A 15,161-nucleotide genomic window follows, 5' to 3' on the forward strand; every position below is an offset into this window, starting at 1 on the left:
ACTTGCACTAGATGCAATCACATTGCGTATTTGGAAGCCCAGATCTTGGATCTAAATAAGCAACTTGGAATACTTAGGGGCATTGCAGACCTAGAGAGCGGCTTAGACCTCACTGTGCAGGCGCTGACTGGGGTCAGTGAAATGGAGGTGGGAGGAGGAGGGCAAGATTGGGACTATCAAGTCAGCAGTTGGGTTAATGTAGGAAGAAGGGGTAGAGGGAAAAGTGCCAGGGAGGCTAGTCCTGAGCTGGCACACCCTAGTAAATATGCCTGTTTGGGTGATATTAGGGATGAAAGCCCAGGGCCAGCAACACTGTAGCAGGGCGTTTCTCCTAGAAACCAGGAGGATGACCGCTGCAGGAAGAATGGGAAAAGGAGTGCAGAAAAGGTCATACAGATGCTGGTGGTAGGGGACTCTATTATAAGGAGGACAGACAGGGTCATCTGTCGCCGAGACCGTGAATGCCAAACAGTGTGTTGTCTTCAGGGTGCTCGGGTTCGTCATATTGTGGATCGGATTGACAGATTGCTGGGTGAGGCTGGGGAAGACCAGGCGGTCATGGTACACATTGGCACCAATGACAATGACAAAGTCATAGGGAGATAGAAGGTCCTTAAAAATGATTTTAGGGAACTAGGAGAGAATCTCAAGTCCAGGACCTCCAAGGTAGTGTTTTCAGAAATACTACCAGTGCCACGAGCGTCACCAGAGAGACAACGGGAGCTTAGGGAGTTAAATAGGTGGCTCAGAAGATGGTGCAGGAAGGAAGGGTTTGGGTTCATGGAGAACTGGGCCGACTTCTCTGTCGGTTACAGGCTCTACAGTAGGGACGGGCTGCACCTTAATGGGGAGGGTGCAACTGCTCTGGGGGAAAAAATGGTTAGACGGCTGGAGGAGCTTTTGAACTAGAATCTGGGGGGAGGGTGGGGGGGTCATACTAATAAGGGGGTGGATAGTGTAGATAGAGAGTGGGTTATAGAAGGGGACAGTGGGGATTTAGTGGGGCTGGGGTTACTGAAGAAAGTAGGGAAAAGACTGGGCAGAAATGTACACCGATGAAAAATAGAACTGCTGGTAACAAGAACCTTGTCACGAGTTAGGGATCCAGCGAAAGACCTCTGCGTCGTCAATCAATAAATAGATGGAAATCAGGTACAGACACACAAGAGTTTATTGAACAAACAAAAAAGACAGGGAAGGCAGCACAGACAAAACATGAGCTCTATGTACCGTCAGGACCCCCACTGCGCCACTGTCTAGTAATACTCCAGAGGGGCGTGACTAAGCAACTCCTGGTATTCATTAGGGCCCCAGATGGTAGGGTTAGACTTTGCAGCAGGAAGTTGCCAGCGTCCACTCCAGAGCGTGAACTAGACAGTGACAGCAAGAACGAACGGACAACAGGTACCAAAGGTACCGGCGGTACATAGGCAGACATAACATAGACAGGCAAATACAAACAGGGCAACTAATAACACAAGCAGGAGTACATAGCAAGGAAACAGGAGTGACAATAAGCAGAGGAGGACTTGCTCCACCAGAAGTAAACTGCATGGCCTTGCCCATGGCACTCTGCTGCAAAGAAAGGTGCAGCAAGGGCTTGCTGAACAGAATATCCCCTAAAGCAGAGACAGAACCCTCCATACGGAGGAACGAATATGAAATAGGGGAAGACAGGCACGATACAAGATAGGCAATATAGGCAAGACAAATAAGGGCAGAGGCATAAAGACATAATAATAAACACAGGGGAACTCAAAATGGCAACCCTGATAACAGAAACACAGGAGAAAGGACGACAATGAACAAGAAGGCGAACTCACAGAACACAGACAGACACGGATGCCATGGGTCAGCAGCATGGGAGACAAAGTACAAACCAAGAGAAGGACAGAACAAACACATACTCGAGGAGCTGACCCAGAACTAATGGAAAATAAGCCTTATATACAGATTCCGTGAGTGCAGCAGAGAGGCCACACCCATGGAGCAGACAGAGAGGATTAACTCCTAATAGGCCACAGGGGAGTTAACCCATAAAGAACCACAAACAACACACAGGAACGGAGCTGCAGCGAGAGCATAGACAGAAGGTCACAGCCAGAGGTAGTGACTGTGACAAACCTGTTACATACAAACATAAACCAAGATAACCAAAAATCCAGGATATTCACTTTACAGGTAATAGTAATATAAAATGTATTTTCACAAATGCCAGAAGTCTAGCAAAATGGGGGAGCTGGAGGCTATGGTACTAGAAGAACACATAGATGTAGTTGGTGTGGCTGAGACATGGCTGGACTCTTCACATGACTGGGATGTTAATATTGAGGGTTTTTACACTATTTAAGAAAGACCTGGTCAATAGAAAAGGTGGTGGCGGGTGCCTGTATGTGAGGAGTGATCTGAAGACAAGTGTGAAAGAGGCAATTGTGGGTGCGGATGGTGAGGATGTGGAAACCTTACTGGTGGAATTTCAAAGGGATATAAACACTGAAAAAATAATACTTGGTGTAATCTATAGACCCCCTAACATCTCAGAGGAGATAGAAACTCAACTGTAGAACCAAATAGAGCAGGCTGCACAGGCTGGCACAGTGGTCATAATGGGAGATTTTACCTTCCCAGACATTGACTGGGGTCATGGTTCTGCCTCAAACGCAAAGGGGAGAAGATTCCTCAACTTGCTGCAGGACCACTTTATGGGCCAGTTTGTAGAAGCTCCTACTAGGGGCGATGCTCTGTTGGATCTGGTAATTTCTAATGATGCAGAGCTGGTTGGAAATGTTACTGTTTGAGAAACACTAGGTAATAGTGACCACAATATAATTATATTCCCCCTAATCTATAAGAAGAAATCTCTGTCAGGCAGAGCAAAGGCACTGAATTTTAAAAAGGCTAATTTCCCTGGGTTGAGGGCAGCATTTCAGGGAATAGACTGGGGGCAGCTACTGTCACATAATAATACAGAGGATAAATGGGAGAGCTTTATATCCACATTGAGTAATTCATTCCTTTAGGTAACAAGTATAAACAGCTAAAATTAAACCCCCTATGGCTTACAGCTACTATAAAAAGGGAAATAAAAAACAAAAAAGGGCATCTAAATACAAATCTGAGGGGTCAGTTTACAAAGGCTTAATAAAATCTGTAAAAAGGAGATAAAATTTGCAAAAATACAAAACAAACAGCAGTTGGCAAAAGAGAGCAAAATAAATCCCCCAAAATTATTTAAATATATAAATGCTAAAAAAAAAAAGGTCTGAGCAGGTGGGTCCCCTAAATAATGGTATGGGGGGGTAGTCACTGAAGATAAGGAAAAGGCAGAGTTACTAAATGTTTTTTTTTAGCTCTGTATATACAAAAGAAGAGGAAGGAGCTGATATCTGATGTTAGTACATCCAGTAATATACTCAATTGGCTAACTATAGATATGGTCTAAGATAGGTTAAATAAGGTAAATGTGAACAAGGCTCCGGGTCCAGATGGATTACAACCAAGAGTGCTTAAAGAGCTCTGTTCAGTCTTTGCTGTGCCCCTGTTTATATTTTTTAAAGATTCTCTAGGTACTGGTACAGTGCCAAGTGATTGGGGCGAGGCAAATGTTGTGCCTATATTCAAAAAATCCTTCACAGGTAATTATAGACCTATAGGCTTAGAAAGCATAGCTTGTAATTGGATTGAAAACTGGCTGAAGGATCGTGTCCAGAGAGTTGTGGTCAATGATTCCTATTCAGAATGGTCCCGGGTTTTAAGTGGTGACCCCAAGGTTCAGTGCTGGGTCCTCTAATATTTAATTTATTTATTAATGATATCAAGGACAGGATTAATAGCACCATTTCTATTTTGGCAGATGACACTAAGCTATGAAGTACTGTACAGTCTATGGAAGATGTCCATAAACTACAAGCTGACTTGAACACTAAAAATGTAAAGTTATGCATCTTGGTAGTAATAATCTCTGTGCTTCATATGTCCTAGGGGATGTAACACTGGGGGAGTCACTTATAGAGAAGGATTTGGGTGGATATTTTCATGCTTTAAACGAGGCATGGACTCGTGGGACAGGGATGTAATATCACCACTTTACAAAGCGTTGGTGCGGCCTCATCTGGAATATACAGTTCAGTTCTGGGCACCAGTCCATAAAAAGGACGCTCTGCAGCTGGACAAAGTATAGAGGAGAGCGATTAAACTGATAAGGGGCATTGAAGGTCTTAGTTATGAAAAAAGATTAAAATAATTGAATTTATTTAGTCTTGAGAAGAGTCGTCTAAGGGGGGACATGATGAACCTAGAACAATCTATAAATGGGTCATACAAAAAAATATCGTGAAAAACGTAATGTACATTGCCCTCAAAAGACAAGGGGGCACTGCCTCCGAATGGAGAAGAAAAAGTTCAGTCTCCAAAAGCGTCAAAACTTCTTTACTATAAGAACTGTGACTCCTCAGGATGTGGTCACAGCAGGAACAGTGGACAGTTTTAAAAAGGGTTTAGATTAATTATTAAAAGTAAACAACATTGAAACTTATGAAAATGTGTAGAAATCTTAGCTTAATTTCCTTCTGGGATTCTCGTCCCCACTTATCCCTTGGTTGAACTTGATGGACTTATGTCTTTTTTCAACCGTATTAACTTTGTAACTGTGTGAAAATATAATTCATGGAAACAGACAATTGAGGCTCGATGCTCCATTCCACTTTAACACACACATACACTTCCTCACAGGGTCATGTGAGAACCCTTCTTCTTCCTCCCAAGGCCACCACCTACCAAATTCTGGGTCTACAAATCTACAAATACCCAATGCACATAATGTACCCTGATCTCTGGCAGCCAAAGGATTAAAAGTCTAAGAAAATCAAGTGATTCTTTAGAGCATAGAAGTACAGAGCTTACAAAAACAAACAAAAAGACAAAACAAACAGCATGTTTAAAAACACATTGTGCCATTGCATGTGTTATAAAATATATAAAGCTGAGTGTATGTATATATTTCCGCTAAAGGAATCCGCACTGTCACATTTACAATCACAAAATTTGGCACACAGGTACATCAGGTGTCTGGGAAGGTTTTAGACCAGGTCTCAGCTCTTTAGCACGTACAATTCCTGAGATATTCCCCCAAAAAATGCAAATATGGCACATCACATGACCCTTATCAGCCAATAGAAGCTCGCAGGTCCTTAGTCTCCACATACACACAGTTTTACACCAGGTTTCCATAACTAACCAAGCCATTTTTCTTTACTGCTGTAGGTCAGCTTTAAAGTGGCAGGGCACTGAGGATGACATTGTTAAGGGAGCGGAGTGCTGTGGAGGTCACAGTTAAAAAGGGCCACCCTCAAAAGACAGACTTAAAAACCCTGGCCCCAGGTCCCGGTAAGCCACACCAATGGCTTGGTTAGGCCACCCCCACGCCCATCCCCACTCCACAGCCGACGGGGATTGAAAAAATTAAGGTAAAAAATCAACTTCTGTCAGCTGCAGGGGTGGGAGGGAGGATGACTTTCTCCCTTCAGCTCATGCTCGGACAGCACAGTGCTGCTGACTGAGAGTGAACTGTTCGAGAGGACATCCCTGTGTCTGTCCAGGCCCTGCACCGGACGAAGGACAGGGAGACTGAAAGCCGGACCTCTGGCCACCCTAGGGGCAGGCTGTTGTGGAGGTGACAGTTAAGGGGACGGTCAGTGTGTAATGACCCAGAGTGCCATTACCACTCCTTTTGACACCTTGCTACCATTTCCTATGTGCTAATACCTGTCATCTAATGTACTTTATGACATCTCAGAATAATGTGCATATTTATTTCATGTAATTGTTATGGTTCATGTAATGTGCGTGGTTACCACAAGGTGGCAGCAACACTTGGCAGTGCTAGTTACAGGGAATGGACTAGATTGTCCATTCTCTATCTCCCTCTAGAGGGAGAAGGAGAGGAGGAGTTTAGTGTTAGTGAGTCAGTCTAGTCTACCCTCCTAAAGGAGAGGTCAAGTCTAGCCTACCCCCTCTTGGGGGGAAAGGTTGATCTGCCTCTAAAGTGTATCCTGGTTGCATGTCCCCTCCTGGGCTTGCATTGCCTTCACCCAAGCTGAACCCAAGCTTGAGGCACTCAAAGTAAATACCAGCAATCTCTAGTATCATAGTAAGAGACAGACTACTACTATTGCTGACATAGCAGAGCTGAGAGAGCTACACTAAGGACACAGAAGAGAGGAGTTTGTTTTGCAGAAGTGTTTTTCTGCCAAAGTCCTGCTAAAACCTATTGGAAACCAAAATAAAGTCTGGAAATTGTTTGGATTACCGTTTATGCCAAGTAAAAGCATCTGTTCAACACTTACCATGTCTAGACTCAACTTTGTTCTATCCCATCCAAGTTCTTCATCCCCTTTTGCACTGCTTCGGACGACCATGTCTGGGATCCACCCGTATTCAGGTAGGAGCACCATGACAAAAGTGCTACATAACATCTCCAGGGATATTGTGGCCTATTTAACACCACTCTGGCCTTCCTACACTGGGTACCAACACTACCATCTCCAAAGTGGACTCCATGTTCCATTTGCTTAACTGCAACTGGCATCATGTTTACTTGCTCTATAAGAGGGACATATTTCGTAGAAACCTACTAATGGGCAAGGTATCTCCCAGGCGCTGGGCCCGGCCATTGCATTCATTTGGCGTCACGAACAGGATCTAGAACTGTATAAAACTGTGTGCCGCTACATTAGAACAGTATTCTGATAATGCAAAACTGTGTGTGTCACGTTACCTCCCGTGTCAGAGGCTAGAAAATCTGGGAGACTGGCTGCACGTGGGTTTAACTGACAGTCTCTTGATTCTCAGTGTTGGATAAAGAAAAGCATCCTCTCAAAATTACTCCTATTGACTACATACCTGAAAACCCGTTTAATAGATTCAGCAACTTACAAAAAAAGAGAAGTCTACTGGATCAATCAACTAGACACCCTAGTACCTCATGGGCTCAATGAGATCAGTGAAACCATATTTTGATATACTTTACCAACATAAATTTATTGACATAGTCCACACCGATCCTATATACCAATGGACGTCCGTAAATAAATATATATACGTATATATCACTCCAAACTCAAACACTGAGTAATTTGATATTTTAACATGATGTTTAGGTGAACCTAATCCATTGTATTTTAATCTGTTACATTTCATTATATAGTAAGCACTATCCAGATACATCTCAGATCACTATTATTATTATTTTGATGACATCATCTATCAGGTTTAACAGGTATAATAGGGTTACACATCACCTAAATTGTACCCCACATTATACCCCATACATGATAGTCGAATGGCCTATAACATCTGGCTGCAGGGATGCAATGAGATTAATGAAATTATGTACTAATGTAAAACTTGGCATTATTGGTACATATATGGCACCTTGCAATATAGTACTTGTTGATATTATATTACCAATCTGACTACCTGTTAGATGGAGTTTCTGATTTGAATTGAAATAATTCCCCAGGCCCCCCCTCCCCCCAATATATAATTTATCTATATATGATGTATGCTTGTATAATGTTCACTAGCACCATCATTATATTAGTGGCCATTTCCGTCAATCCCTGAAATATGTACCATTGAATCACTATATACAACATTTTAATTTTTTTTCTCTTCCCCTCTGATTCCAGTTTTCATAAGATGAATTATAGCTAAAGGGAAGCACAAATGGGAATGGAACTTCGTTCTTGTTATTCTCCCAAATATGCCCCACAATATCACGGGATATCAAGGAATCAACACCAAGCAGAAGCTTTGACACTTTGTTACAATAGCGCTTCTGCAACTAATTAAATAAATAAATCATTCTCCCCTAAGAGCAGGCATTGCGTGTGCTCTCCAGAGCATGCTACTAGGTACTATAGTTGACCATACCAATGTGACAAGTGACATTACGCTTTTTTTGCCTGCCATTCACTGCAGTCTGCGCTCCGAGATCGCGCGTTTGCGGCAGAGAAGGAACGATCCCTGTAATGCAAAGGAAGCTGCAACAATAGGAATTTCTGACACCTTGTCTTCTAGTCAATTAGCACTTTCATAGATAAAAAAGTCCTCCCCTAATGAGCAGGTCCCACGTGTGCTCTGTAAAACATGCGGTTAGGTACTATAATGGATCACACAGTGTTCACTCTTGAAACGCGTTGACCTTGTACAAAGACAATTTTTATCTTAGACCACTTTCCTGCTGACAGCGCCGACATTGAGGTTCTAATCTTTTACCTACTCACCTACGAATCTTGAGTATGACTTCTACATAGTGTCACCGCCAGACATCTGAGAAGCTCTGACAGACGTTCTTCAGAACCTCCTGCCTGAGGTTCTTTTGTTTGCTTTTGTTTTGTCATCTCGTTTCCCTCTCTCAGCTGTCAACTAGTTGCACTGATTGCATCCCTTTAAATCCCCTCCCATACTGCATCACTTTGCGGTTTATACAACTTCCTGGAGTGTGCTGATGCTAGAAGCTGTTACTGCTGCATCCACAAGATAAGTTTGTTTTCTTTATTTCTGTTTGCCTGTGGGCTTGATCCTAGGTGACCCTGACTCCCTCCGTATTAAGTGTAGGGAGCCGGTGGTCGTGTCCCCTCACTATTATAGGGTGTTCAGGTGTCATACAGTCGAGGAACGAGGGTATGCAATTTTCTACCATTGAGATTTTTGCATAAGCTGAGCAGTAAGAGAGAGAGAGCTAGGGCTCTTACAGGGCTTACTCTATTGTTCCTTAGTTTTGGATCAAGTCAGTCGGATCTTCATTTGTGTCTTCTAGTTTTCTGTAACACCATCTGTGACACATAGTTGCTGATTTGGTGTGTCAGGCTATTAGTGCACAAAACAAATAGCCTGCCCTTGAGAGGCTGTAAGCCCTTATGTACTTTGGGCAAACTATAAAAGCAGGCCGTTGTGGGCACTTGGGCAAATGAGCCTGATATTCAGCCTTGCTAACAAGATTAGATTGCAAGGCTGGAATGAGGAGATTTTTCAGTTCCTTGCAATATCCTTCTGTGGGATTGACTGAGAGCAAGCCATAGCAATTACCAAATATGCTGTTCATATCCCATCACTATAATATTTCCCCCTTTGTCCCCTGGCTTTATCACTATGGAGGTATATTTTTTAAGTGATAAAATGCCCCCCACTTCATCCCTGGTACTGTTGCTGCCATACTTAGTTCCCTCAAATTGCATCAATTCATCAATGACCAATTTTAGAAAGATACCCATTGGGGTAGTATCATTGATGGGGGGGGGGGGGTCAATTGGGAATGGTTCTTATTTACAGATTTGAAGAGTCTCTCACCTGGTGTTTTCTCATTTTAACACAAAAGGTCAACCAAATTTCTCATGTCTGCCAAATCAGTTTTATCTATGCCAAGTTCTGCACACTGACGTCTGTAATGGCTCTTAAATAATTTCTTCCACTTCAATTTTCTCACAAAAAGGTTCAACACTTTCATCCAGCCAAATAGATCAAAGGCCCGAGTTGGAACGAAGGAGAGGCCCTTTTTGAGAACCTTATTCTCTGCTTCTGTAAGTGTCCTATCGGATAGATTTATAACCTGTAGTTCATCAGATGGCATTCCATATGGTGAGGGTGCTATGGGGCACATTATTGGGGATTCTTTCTTTCTCTCAAGAGGTAAGTTGAAATGGAAGGTCCCTGGCCTACAAAATTGCCCCTTGATCATGTTCCTCTGCCTCTCCGAGAATTCCCCCTATTCTGATAGCCCCTGGAAGATGTTGATCTGGGTTGTCTGATATTGCACGTAGCTTCTACGTCTAACTCCCCTTCAGATGAGGAAGGCTCAGTCTCAGCCTCTAGTACCTTTGCTGGTTTAGATTTGTAGTCGAAGAATCGTTCCTCTCTAAAATCAGCAGTATCTCGTAAATATTGTGAATGTTTCCTCTCTTTTAATTAAGCAGTGTATTTCTGAACTGCCTGTTCTAATGCCTGTTCTTTACGGGCAAATTCCGCTTGTGCAGATCATTTTTTGACCGTTTCAATTTGTTCTTGGAGGATAACAGTTCTCTGTTCAAAGAGGGATTTCTCTTCCTCTAATAAAAGGCACATGAGGCGGAGAGATGACTCAATTGATTCTGACTCTCACTTTTTTATAAATTCAGGGGATCTCAGACGCACAGCCGGTAGTAGGGGGATCCTAAGTCCCCTTGGTACAATTTTTTCTTTAAATATGTATCAAGGGTCTGGATTTCCCACCAACCTCGAACGTTTTCTTTGTAGGCACGAGTAAGATTTTTGAAAACCCCTGTTAGAGTCAATGTGGGGTCCGTAGTTGGTAATTGGGCCTCAGAGAATAACAATTTAGCTTCACTGTCCCACTTTTCTCTGTTGATACCACCAGCAAGGAAACCTGCCATCCCAAATTTAAATTATATTGTAAAACTATATAGCTGATAATGAATGATAGGAAAGGATTTACGTCTCAATTATTGATAGACTAACAGATGGGTGAGGACGTTAAAATTAATCCTCAGGACAGCAGTACAATTGAATCTAATGCAATACAAGATCTGAAGGACCTGTGATGACATCACAGGTCTTGTGATCAGTGCAGAAGGCAGGGGTTGAGAAGGACCTGCGATGATGTCACCTTCATGTGACCAGTGCAGGAGAGGAGGGCAGTGAAAAGGAGAAGTCCTGGGGGAAGAAACTGTAGTGAGGTCTGCTACATGAGGAGAGGTAAGTGAAGGGAGAGGCAGAGCAATGCTGGGAGTTGTGGTTATTTAACTGGGACTGTATGTTAGGAAGTTAGGGCTGAAGGGAGGGATGTTATCATGGGACTAAATGTTCAGGAGTGATGTTATTTACTTGAGGCTGCATGTTGGAGGTGGCTGTGGGAGGGGCGGATGTTATTTACATGGGACTGTATATTGATGCTGGCTGGGGAAGGGAGTGATGTTATTTACATGGGACTGTATGTTGAAGGCGGCTGTGGGAGGGAGTGGTGTTATTTACATGGGACTGTATGTTGATGGTGGCTGTGGGAGGGAATGATGTTATATACATGGGACTGTATATTGATGGTGGCTGGGGGAGGGAGTGGTATTATTTACATGGGACTGAATATTGATGGCAGCTGTGGGAGGGAGTGATGTTACTTACATGGGACTGTATGTTGGAGGAGGCTGGGGAGGGAGTGATGTTATTTACATGGGAATGTATGTTGGAGGAGGCTGGGAAGGGGGTGATGTTATTTACGCGAGGCTGTGTGTTGGAGGAGGCTGGAGAGGGGTTGGTGTTATTTACATGGGACTGTATATTAATGGTGACTTTGGGAGGGAGTGATGTTATTTACATGGGATTGAATATTCAGGGGGTTATGTTGTTTACATGGGACTGCATGTTCGAGGCAGCTGGGGAGTGGGTGATATTATTTACATGGGACTGTATGTTGAAGGTGGCTAGGGATGGGGTGATGTTATTTACATGTGACAGTATATTTGAGGGGGCTGTAGACAGAGAGGGATGTTACTTACGTGGGACCCTATGACGGAGGGAGGGAAATAGTGTTATTTACATGGGACTGTATAGTGGAGGGGCTGAGGAATTATAATTTGTGAGGACACTAAGAGGAGGAATATAACTACAGGGGGAACCACAGGGGACATTATAAATACTGAGGGCACTGTAGGGGTATTATATGCTCTTATTACTACTGGGGCTCTATAGGAGGGACTTATAGATTGGTCTTATTTCTACTAAGAGAACTATGGGGCCTTATTACTACTGAGGGGTCTGTAGAGAGCTGTATTACCACTGGGGAACAATAGGGGGCCATATTAATACTGGGTACTCTGTGAGGGTATTATTAATACTGGAGGGCTCTTCTACCAATGAGGGCACTCTTGGGGAGAATTATCACTGTTAAAGGGACTCTGTCACCACTTTCTAACCCCCCCTTTTAAAACTATTGTTCTCTCCATGGCGCCCTTGTGATTACAAAGGTGTTGTTATAAGATAAATCCGCCGTCTCGTTTTGATAAAAATACCTTTTATCTAACCTGTCAATCTTGTGGATAAGGTGCCCAGGGCGTTTCTGAAGGTCTGAAGCTGCCGCCCGCCGCGCCGCCGTTGGTGCCCAGCTCCTCCCCTGATCCTTTTAGCGCCGCCTGAATGTAAAGAAATCCGCCTCCGGCTCTCGCTCAGTGCCCCCTCCTCCTTTTCAAAGATCCCGCGCGTGCGCACAGGCCTGTGCCTGATGCGCCAGTGCGTACATTTAGAATCAGCCTCATTGAGCGAAGTGCGCATGCGCGCGTTGCTCAATGAGGCTGATTCTAAATGTCCGCACGGGCGCATCAGGCACAGGCCTGTGCGCACGCGCGGGATCTTTGAAAAGGAGGAGGGGGCACTGAGCGAGAGCCGGAGCCGGAGGCGGATTTCTTTACATTCAGGCGGCGCTAAAAGGATCAGGGGAGGAGCTGGGCACCAATGGCGGCGCGGCGGGCGGCAGCTTCAGACCTTCAGAAACGCCCTGGGCACCTTATCCACAAGATTGACAGGTTAGATAAAAGGTATTTTTATCAAAACGAGACGGCGGATTTATCTTATAACAACACCTTTGTAATCACAAGGGCGCCATGGAGAGAACAATAGTTTTAAAAGGGGGGGTTAGAAAGTGGTGACAGAGTCCCTTTAAGGGCACTGTAGGGGACAGTATTACTAATGGAGGCATTCTAGAAGGGAATTACTATTGGTGGTACTTGGAGGAGCACTATTACTATGGGGGGCTATCTGTACGGCACTCATATTTCTTCAGAATAGTATTTGGGGGTATTGGGGAGCACATCGAGCAGCAGGATAACACATAGAATTTCTACGCACTGATTCTACCTAGTGACAACTGCATAAAAATTCAATAAATCCATGTTAGGAACTGAAGAAGTACCCTATTTTTCGCCCTATAAGACGCACCGGCCCCTAAGAAGCAGCTAGGTTTTAGAGGAGGACAATAAGAAAAAAAACATTTTTCATTAAACCTCTGGTCAGACCCCCAATCAGACCCCCAATGTTAATCAGACCTCAGCTGACAGCCCCAATAAGACCCTAATGTTAATAAGACCTCAGATCAGACCCCATGTGAATGACCCCAATCAGACCTCAGATAAGAGCCCTATGCCTCTCATCAGCCCCCAGCAGCTTCTCTTCAGCCCCTATTACTCATCTGAAAAAAATGTGATGAGTGTTTTGCTTGCAGAAGGAGAAAACTGAGGCTGATAAGCCCTATTCATTAGGGTCTATCAGTGTGTTGCAACCAGGCATGGTCTTAGCGCTGCTTCTGGCTTGGAAAGAGTGACCGCCCAATATCACCCCCCATTGCCTCTCACCAGCCCCCAGAAGCCTAATATCATCCCCCATTACCTCTCATTAGCCCCCAGCAGCCTTATAACAGCCGCCATTGCTTCTCACTAGTGTTGAGCGCGAATATTCGAATTGCGAAATTTTTTCTCGAATATCGCAATTTCGAGATTTCGCGAATATTTGGAATATCGTTCTATATATTCGCGAAATCGAATATTTTTTTTTTCTTTTTTTTTTAAATTATTTTATTTTTTTCTTTCCCACTTCCCTAAAGTTGTTCTTACCTGTCCTTTCGATTCCTGGCTTCCTGGCTGCTCCAGTCAGTGGCGTTTTCAACTTACTGCTATATTCCATATTAGCTAAACTACAATCTATTCTATATGTGTATTTTACGAAATTTCGCAATAGTCGGAATTGCGATGCGAGTAATATAACACGAAATAGTCGCATGAAGATTTCAACTTAGCACTGCTATATTCCATATTAGGCTAGAATATGGAATATAGCAGTGCTAAGTTGAAATCTTCATGCGATTATTTCGTGTTATATTAATCGCATCGCAATTTCGACTTTTGCAAATGTTCTTATTATTGCTCTAACTTCGTCTTTTAGAATATTCGTAATATTCTAAGAGAAGAAGTTAGAGCAATATTACGAAATTTCGTAAAATACACATATTAGCCTAGCCATAGTCAATTAGCATAGGAACGTTGCCTTATACTATAAAGATAAATATTCGCAATATGCAAAAAATAAATCGCATATTATTCGCGATAATTGGAATAATTGCGAATATTCGATTTCGACGAATATAACACGAATATTCATTCGAATATTCGCGAAATATTGCGAAATCGAATATGGCACCTCCCGCTCATCACTACTTCTCACCAGCCACCAGAAGCCTCTAATTAGCCCCCAGCTCCTCATATCATCCCCCATTGCCTGTCACAGCCCCAGCAGCCTTATATCAGCCCCATTGTCTCTCACCAGCCCCCAGCCATGTTATATTAGCCCCTATCAGCCTCAATAAATAATATAAAAAAACACTTACCTCTCATGCTGCCAGCTGTGCTGTGAACAGGCACGCACAGCATGAGGTCACAGAGCACCCTCACGCTGAGCGCAGCCACTGCACAGCCAACAGCTGAGGACCAGGAAGCGGTGAGTACAGAGGATTCAACGCTTCCTGGTCCTCGGATACTAATGAGCGCTTCCATAATGGAAGCGCTCATTAGTATCCACCCCATAAGACGCAGGGGCATGGGGTGAAAAATACTGTAGTTTTCCACCAGGCCTCCAACCTTTTCACTGAACCCCATAGAGGTTAAATGGTCTGCTTCCATAGTAGATATGCAGTGAAAAAGACTGGCTGAGCAAGGGCGTCCCACTATTTTCAACCCCTCCTGCATTCCCAGAGACCTCCCAAGAAGATTTGGATGGAGGCACTGCATCATAATGAGATGAGAACTACAGGGCATCTTGCAGGCTGTTGGAGGAATTATTGCATTCCCTCATACAGTAGCCGGTCCCACGGCTCACATCGCAGATTGTCTCATTATATCATTAAATATAATTATGTATTTCTCTTTTAAATCTGAAGAAGATAATATGTGTGCTGGGAATGAGGTGATATACAAGACATCTTCTCCAGCATTGAAATTGTCAATGGAATTCCCAGGATAGACTTGATCTGCCCATATAAAAAGTGAGTTTGGTTGATAACAGCAGAATGTGGTGGAGAAATATAGCAAGAGGTAAGTGGAATGTACATCTACAGTCGGACTTTC

This window comes from Bufo gargarizans, chromosome 2, assembly GCF_014858855.1.
Source record: "Bufo gargarizans isolate SCDJY-AF-19 chromosome 2, ASM1485885v1, whole genome shotgun sequence".
NCBI classification, from domain to species: domain Eukaryota; kingdom Metazoa; phylum Chordata; class Amphibia; order Anura; family Bufonidae; genus Bufo; species Bufo gargarizans.